Source organism: Cryptomeria japonica, chromosome 1 (assembly GCF_030272615.1).
Source record: "Cryptomeria japonica chromosome 1, Sugi_1.0, whole genome shotgun sequence".
NCBI classification, from domain to species: Eukaryota; Viridiplantae; Streptophyta; class Pinopsida; order Cupressales; family Cupressaceae; genus Cryptomeria; species Cryptomeria japonica.
The window spans coordinates 429,735,940-429,745,565 of record NC_081405.1 but is presented as its reverse complement, the minus strand read 5'-3'; positions in this window follow the sequence as shown (position 1 = coordinate 429,745,565).

Here is a 9,626-nt window from a genome sequence, read left to right as displayed (position 1 = left end):
TTCAGGTATGTATAAATTTGGCCATAGCGAGAGGAATCATGCCCAACAAGGTGACAGATAATTTGGGAACTAGGACAATTATGTGCAGGTTAAAACAATTCTTCCACTAGGAATTTGTAATGCTCTTGATTTTCCTATGTCTGCAGTAGAGAAGCAAGTGTTGCCATGGCATCTGCTGCTTTGTTGTCATTTCTCAAAATCTGCTCAAAAGTGATTTCTACAAAATACTTATTGAAATCATCTACCATATTTTTATAAGGCATTAGTTTGTCATCCTTTGTTTGATAATCATCATTAATTTGATTGATGACAAGTTGAGAGTCTCCAAAAACTTGTAATTATGTGATGTTCCATTCTATGGCCATCTTGATTCCTGTGACCAAAGCTTCATTTTCTATTGTATTGTTGGTGCATGGAAAAATCAATTTATATGCCTTTGGAATTGTGTGACCTTGCGGTGTGATAAATAAAATTCTTGCTTTTGATCTATGCTGGGTATATGAACCATCAAAGTACAATTGTCATGTCTATTTGGTGACTGCAAGGATATCAGTATCTGGAAAATCAACGTTTAAGGGATGATCATCTTGAAGTGGTGCTTTGGCCAGCTAGTCTACAATAACTTGTCCCTTGATAGATTTTCTATCCACATATTCAATATCAAATTCACTCAGGATCATGACCCATTTTGCTAATCTTCTTGTTAATGTCATCTTATCGAGCAAATACTTTAATTGATCTACTTTAGCAATCAGTTTGATGGAGTGAGAGAGTAGATAGTGTCGCAACTTTTGAGAAGCAAAAACTACTGCTAAGCATGCCTTTTCTATTGGTGAATGAGCTCGTATCCCACTAATGTTCTGCTGATGTAGTAAATAGCTTGTTCATTTCCTTTATTATCCTATTGTGTGAGCAAAACTCCTAATGATACTTTTGTGGTTGATACATGTAGTAACAACGACTCTCCTTGAATTGGTGACATTAGGACTAGTGGTTACATGAGATATTCCTTGATCTTGTTGAATGCTTCTTCACATTGATTGTCCAATTTGAAATGAACATTCTTGTGTAATAAATGTGTAAATGGTTGACATTTATTTGCCAACTGAGCAACAAATCTTCTAATTGATTGCAATCTTCCTTGAAGTGATCTGAGTTGACTGATATTATTGGGAGATGTCATTTCCATGATTGTTTTAACTTTAGCTGGATCTATTTCTATACCTCCAGCTGAAATAATATATCCCAATAGCTTACCTGAAGAGACACCAAAGGCACATTTCTTGGGATTGAGCCTTAGCTTGTATTGTTCTAACCGATCAAAGATCTTTTCTAGTATTTCTAGATGTTCCTCTCTGTTGTATGATTTTGCTAATATGTCATCCACATAGTCTTCCATGAATGTATGCATCATGTCATGAAATATAATTGTCATGGCTCTCTGATAAGTAGCACCTGCATTCTTTAGTCCAAATGGCATGACGTTCCAGCAGAAAGTACCCCATGGACACGTGAAAGTTGTCTTTTCTTGATCTTATGGAGCTATTTTAATCTTATTATATCTTGAGAAATCATCCATTAGAGAAAACATGGAATGTCTAACAGTTAAATCGATAATGATGTCAATATTAGGCAAAGGAAATTCTTCCTTTGGACATGCATTATTGAGATCTCTGAAGTTTGTGCATACTCTGATACTTTTATCCGATATAGAAATGAGAACTATGTTTGATATCCATTGGGATATGCCACAGGTCTGATGAATCCCACATCCAGTAATTTCTTCAGTTCCACTTTGACAAGGAGAGCTATATGAGGATGCATTTTCCTCAATTTCTATTTTACTGGTTTAGCTCCTGGAGTGACATTTAGGTGATGCACTATAAGATCTGGATACAACCATGACATGTCTGCATATGACCAGATGAAATTGAATTGCTGTCTTATGAATTTTTTTAGATATTTCTGCTTTTCTTGTTATAATAGAGTGGTTGTCGGATGTAGAACCTTTGGTTTATCTGTTGTGCCAATGTTGACTGCTTTTGTTGGTTCAATTAGTATAGATGATCTCTCTTGATAATATTCAGGTAAGGTGTCAAATCTCCCATCTCTTAGTGCCTCAAGGAGTTTTTCACTATTAGATGCATCCTTTCTTTTTACTTTTTTTTGGTCTAATGTTGCCAATAAATGGTTTTCAACATTAGACCTGATATTTTTTTCTTTATTTTTACTTTTGTGATTGGGAGATTTGGCACCCACTTGATTGGAAGATGTGTTGGCAAAATCCCTGGTGGAAGTTGTTGTAGGCTCATTTGCATTGAGGTATAAGGCTATAACATGGTTATTAGGAAAGGTATCAATTTCAGTATGTCCTTCATTATCCCAGTCAATAAGTTCAAGATGTATTAAAGGTAAGGGATCTTTAGGTTGAGATGTTTCAAAGGTATTAAGGGTCATGATAGAAACGTTAAAGTTTTCATTACGTATTTCAATGTCTAGGACGATACTCTCATCAGAATAACCTCTCGCAAGTAGCTCCTAATCATCCTTGATTAAATCCAAGTTAGCCGAATATGATTCTAATTCAAGTGATCTAGTTCCCAACGTTTGTCCTGCATACGCATGAACTACATCGACACCCACATCTTCTTCATAGTAGGTTTCTTTAGCTAATTGTTCAAAATTATAGGAATCCCATTCCTATTCATTGGAACCAGTCTCACTGGCAGCCTACAATATGTAGATTTATTCATATAGCTTTTGGTTTGTTTCTTTTGTTTCCTCTCTATCTCTTTTCTTCTCTCATATTCAGCTTCTTCTAGGCTGATATTTAGTTTTGTTAGTCTTGCTATTAGTTATCCTTGCTTTATACCAGCTTCTTGTCTATTTTAATTGGGAGTTGACTCTACTTGGGAAGTGCCTTTATTTTGTCTTTGTTGTTGATTAGAAGCTCTCACTTTTTGTGATCTTATGTTTGCTTTTTCTTGTTGTTTGGCAGAGGCTTCTTCTCTTTCGATTGCAAGTTGCTCTTGTATGTTGTCATGTTCATCTTTTTGCTACCTAGAAGATGTTTCTTCTTGTGGAGTAACTTGTCCATACCCTAAGCCTGGTTTATCTATAGCTTGTTGAGTATGAGGTTGTATGGGTTCTGAGATACCTTCTTTTATTTTTCCTACATGACCTATTCCAGTGTATACTATTTTATGAAGAATGATAAATCCTTTTCCATATTTTTTTGTTTGTATTCTAACATTATTGATTTTTTGTTGAACTTATTCATCCTTATATAGCCATTGTAGCACATATTTGTCCTCTATTTCCTCAGATAATGTCCCAACACTAACAAATGCTCCATCAAATATTGGAAGAGGTTTTACAACGGGTTGTTGTTTTGAGTTTGATGGTTTACCATAAGATTTAGGAGAAAGTGGTAACTGTGATAGGGAATATTCTCTGTTCCCTTGATCTCTTAGCTGTATTTGTTTTTCAAAACTTGACAAGATTGATGAAAATGATTTTTCCTTGGATTGTGTGCTTGAAGATGATGCCTCTCTATTATGCGAAATAATCACCTCTTGTGCTGGTTTCAAATTACTACAATATTGGAATGGATTCGAGTCTACTGAAATTGTGATTTCTTTCCCATTGTACAAAAACTTCAGGAACTGGTGATAAGTTGAAGGAATAGCTTGTATGTCATGAATCCATGGTCTTCCCAAAAGTATGTTGTATGATAAATCCAGGTCTAGAACTTGGCATGTTGTATCTTTCTGCAAGGGTCCTACTCTAATGGGTAATACCATAATTCCTTTGGAGGAACGTTTTTCTTCATCATATGCTTTGATTATGATCTTTTTACGGGGATCAACTGCATCTTCAGAATAACCTAAAGCACAAACAAGACTTAATGAGCAAATATTCAAGCCAACTCCTCTATCTATTAGGACACGTTTAACATGTGTTTTATGAATAAGGACTTCAATATGTAATGGAGTGTTATGGGGATGTTGCAAATACATGTCATCTTCTTCTATGAATGATAAGCAATGACGAGCTATGAGGTGTCCCACCATGGTTTGGAATTGATCCACATCAAGATCTTTGGATACCATTGCATCTACTAGCGGTCTTTCTAAAATTGATATTTGTGAGATAGTTTTTTGTAATTGATCCACTAGACTATATTGTTTTGAAGTGGATGACGTGTCAGTTGTAGGACCCGACAAAGTAACTTTGTCTTTGCTTCTTGTGATAACATGGGTAGGTTCTTATTTTTTGTTTCTTTGTGACCACAATCACATTAACCACGTTATCATAAGTATGAGCATAGTTCACTTTTTCTATACCCTTGCCATTTTGCACTGCTGATGATTTCTCATAATTAGGAAGCAGAGTTTTGAAAGTTGTGTGTGATTCATTTGTCTTATGCCCATCCACAGTTATGATGCCATTGTCAATCAAATCTTGGATGACATGTTTTAACTATTGACAATCATCTGTTTGGTGTCCTTTATTTCGATGAAAATCACAATAATGGTTGTCATTCCACCAAGCAAGTTTTACCTTGGGTTCAAAATTTCTTGCTTCTGGCAAGGTAATCAACTTGTTTGCAAGAAGTGTCTTTAGTATTGACCCAAGTGGTTCCCCAATGTTGGTAAATTTTTTGCGAAAGAAATTATTGAAAGATGATTTTTGTTTATTGTCATCTTGTTGAATCTTTGTTGTGTGACTTGACAAATTTAAAACTGGTTACTTTGGTTTCACATTATTATTATCCACTATCCCATCATTGACGATGTTTTGATCTTTGTTCCAAAACTTGGGCTTATCATTGTTGTTATTATTAGTAGTGTTGTTGGGAGGAGGATTAACTCCTTATTTGTATATCTTCAACTCTCCTTTCTTTATCATAGCTTCTTCAATCCTGATTTCATTATCAATCATCTTTTCAAAACTTGGATGACATTGCATTTTTAGGTTATAACTCATTTCTTCATTTAGATTGTCAATGAATATGTCCATCTTTTCATATTCTGGCACCGTACGAGGATATCATACATCTAATCATCTCCACCTCTGTAGAAACGTCATGAAGGGTTCTCTACTCTTTTGCCTGGTGTGACACACATCTAGAATTGTGATCTCATGTTGTATGTTGTACGCATATTGTGAAACAAACTTGTCCACCAATTCTGCAAATGATCTAATTCCACGTGGAAGTTTCGAGAACCATTCCATAGCTTGTCCACTTAAGCTCTTTGGAAATAACCTCATTAAGTATGTGTCCTCATGTGCGAATTCCATGCTCATCATGCAAAATTATCTTATATGATCTTGGAGATCAGTTCTTCCATTATATTTTTCATATCTAGGAGTTTCACAATTTGGAGGAAAAGGTATCATGTTGAGACTTCTGTCAAATGGATAAGGACAGATTTGTTGAAGTGAATACCTCTTAGTAGTTCCCCTTTTTATATCTTGAATTTGTGTTTGAAGATTTTGTATCTGCTGCATGAGAGCTAAGAGAGGATCATCGACACAATTCATCCTTGTATCATCATGATCCTTTCTTGTGTCATAATTAGGTCTTTGTGTGTAATCATTGGTTCTTTGTGCATCCTCATGAGTTCTTGTATCATCAGGAATTATTGTGTCATCCTTAGTTCTTCATGTGTCCTCATGAGTTCTTGTATCATCAAGAATTCTTGTGTCGTCCTTTTTGTGACTGAAAATTTCTTCATTTTCTTCATTGTCATTGTAAGTGTCACTTGGTCCTCCCCTTTGTCTTAAATTGTTTACATCAAAATCACAGGGAAGTTTAGCACCAGACTTTGCTAACATTAGGAAGTATTTTTCTTTTTCACCCTCCAATATTTTTTCCATGAATTTTTCAAATTTAGGATCTTGTTTGATTTCAATGATGTGTTGATCAGTTATCTCTTCTTCTTGTATTTCATTTCCTTGTTCCATTTCCTCACGATCTTTTGCCATTTCAAGTGTTTCTATTTCTATTTCTCTAATATTTCGTCTCTAAGCCCTGGTTAAAATGGGCATATACGTGTTTTGAATTTTTTGAGAGGTTTCAATTTTCTATAATGTGCCTTAATTAGTGATCAATTGTTGAGGTAAATATGATATATTGATAAGACACAAAATGATCATTCAAGTATTTGTGATTTTGCAAGTTTTTCGATTTTAGTTTGGAGTGCAAATTTTGTGATTTTGATATGACCAAGTTCAATAGGAACGATATATCCTATGATAGAGAATGAGGTTAATCTGATCAAGCATTGTAATTTTGTGATAAAGGATGATAGATCCTTATGAGAAACTATGTTTGAATGATAAGTTTATCAAAGAAAATGCGATGATTCACTTTGAGATGTTAGATCTTGAACTTGTTGGAAATGAATACTTGAAACCCTTAGCATGTCTACTCTTGAATTTGTTTTGACAGAAGATAACTTGAACTAGTGACCCAAGAAGGAAACCTATGCACAAGATGGAAAATACCAGGTATATTCTCACTGTGGATTGATTTGGCAAGTACGATAGATCCAAAAAGGCATATGAAGACACAAGTTTCTGGACTGATGAGAACAGAGTCTTGTACGACAAAAGATTATGATCCAGACAAAAATTTAGTGACTGCCAGATGAAAAAAGGGAAATATCATACAAGATGCTACCTATACTCGTATGACAGTTTTGGGTGAACCAGGCGATAGTTCTTAGAGACCAAAATGACAAACTGGAAGACTCATACGACAGTTTATAGTGAACTAGACGATAATTCTTAGAGACCAAAATGACAAATTGGAAGACTTGTACAATAGTTTACAGTGAACCAGATGATAATTATCAGAGACCAAAATGACAAACTAGAAGACTCGTACGACAGTTTATAGTGAAGCAGATGATAATTCTCAGAGACCAGAACGACAAACTGGAAGACTTGTACGATAGTTTACGATGAACCAGACGATAATTCTCGAAGACCATAACGAAAAACTGTAAGACTCGTATGACACAGGACTAGAAAGGGACGAGTTTATGGCAAGAACAGAGTTTTGACCAATGAGTTTTGATGTTTTGATTATTTTCTCTAGTTTTAGTATTTTAGTTTTAGTTTCAAGGACACAAACACAACAAATAGGCTAGATGCAAAGTGACCTCAAGCACATCACGCTAATCCTAAGGAATTTGGCTGAGAGAGAAAACCTTTTCTTGCAAGCTTAGGTACATACCCAATAGCTAATCAGAATATGGTTGCTCAATCTCACACAATGGATTCTCAACGCCGTATTAGCCAACTCCAAATTCTAATGGAGGCACGATATGTCAAGTATCTTGAGAGAGTTACTATCTCTCTTGCACATAGATTATCCCCCTTTCGAAGGTGAATTGGGTAGCTTCTATCTTAAAGTTCTTAATAAGGACTTCCATTCAAAATTACCCCTTGAAGTCACGCAAGAACGATTGAGGCCTATAGCCTGATAAGGTACTGAAACAAGATGTAGTCATGCAAGCATGATTGAGACCGCGAGACCCTACAAAATGTTCAATATGAGAGATCTCAATGAGAAAACTCACATAACTCTATCCTTCGAGACTTTAATCGCTAGAGGCCTATTGATTATAGTGAGTCAGAATGCTTAGGTCTAGCTGTACTCACTTGGGTCATTCTCACAAGGTGATTACTTTTTCCCATTGTGATAGGCCTGCCAAAGGAACATAAATCTCAAAATTGAAAAGCTTCAAGGGTCTGGATTTCTGATTGTCTATATAGACAAGAGCATACTCTCGTACCTTTTAGACTCTTCTCAAACATGAAAAATATTTTTTTTCATTTACCATATCACAATTTAAGTGCCTAGAAAACTTAAGAATACACAAAGTTTAGTTGAATCTCCTTAGGCAACCTACAAAAATAATGAATCAGTAGTCATATTATTTTTGAGTGGCAGGCATGTTCTTGGACAAATGTCCTAGCAAAACTGGTTAGGTTGTAAAAAAACTCAAAACAGATCAAGGTTAGCATTAGCATCATCAAAATTCAATCAAGAAAAACCCTAAAATGCAATCTATTTTTTATACGAGAAAGCAGAAAATCGTACAAGCTTTCTCACGTAGCCATAGGAGAATTCTCACCTAACCATATGACAAAGAAAATAATATCATACTTTAAATAAAATAATGTCATACGAGATTCTGTAGAATGTATGGACAAAATCTCGAAAGAATTTGATGATCTGCAAGGCCAAAAATTGAGTTTCAGGCACCACGGTGGGCGCCAATTAATGTTCCCATGAAATCTGAAATTTGCATCTGCAACACAAACACTCAATAGATCATTACATGCATGGTTAGTTGATCAAAATAAATAAATGTAAAATCATAACAAATCGACCTATTGCCTCCTAAAAGATGCGAGTATAGATTTGCTCTCAGATTTGTGTAAGAAATATCAGTGACTTGACTACACCAAGATGAAGGATTTAATCTATATGAATGCAAACTAGATGAATGGAAGATTAACAAATTAAGTTATATTTGTCATGCTTTGTGAAGTGTACCTGTACCTACAACCATAATGCACTCAATAAATCATTACAAGCAATGGTTAGTGAATTAAAGCAATAAAATGTAAAACCATAGCTAATCGACTTATTGCCTCCTAGTAAATGCGAGTATGAAAAATGCTCTCAGATCTGATTATGCATATTCCAGTGACTTGACTACACTTAGATGGAGGATTTAAAAGATGAAAATGCATGATCTTAGTAAGAATAACATGATTAAGCTACATGAATGATTGATCTAACATGATTAAACTAAGATTTAAGCTAAAATTAAGCATGATAACATTGCTAAAACTAATAAACTATAAGCTAGATGCCTATAATAACAATGCATAAGATGAAAATGAGATGGGATCAAATCATATGAAAATTGGGACATGAAATTAGGTTGCAAACATGATATGAAATTGGTACCCTTTAAGCTCCAAAATGAGGTCTATTTATGGGATTTCCCAAGGCTAGGGGTGAGGTGGCAAGAATCAGTGGTCAAGATTAATCTGAAGATATCAATGGTTAAATTGGAGGAGGATGGAAAAGGGGGTTGGATTAAAGGGAACATCTATCATCTCTATGGTGACAAGTGTCAAGAGGCTTCTAGAAGAAGTAGGATGAAAGGGAACACTTAGTGACAAGTGTCACAAAGGTTCTAGAAGATGTTGGATGAAAGGGGACATGTGGTAGGTAGAATGGGTCAGGTTTAGGAATAGTTAGGTTTAAGAGTGGTAGAAGTTAGGAGAATTTGAATTTAAAATTCAAATAATATGAAAAAGGATAATTAATCTCAACAACTCATGGATTTGATTTGTTTTAATTAATTAGGATTTAGAAGAAATGAATTTGGATGGAGGGAATTAATTAATTTGAATTAATTAATTAAAGGGGTGAAATGAAATGAACCTATTAAATAAATCCTTAGATTTATTAATAAGTAGATGAAAGGGGAATTTAATAAAATTGCTTAGTGAATTTAATTAAATTGGGAAGGAGGATTAATTAAATAATTGCTTATTTAATTAATTATCTTCAGACCATTATTAGGTGTATA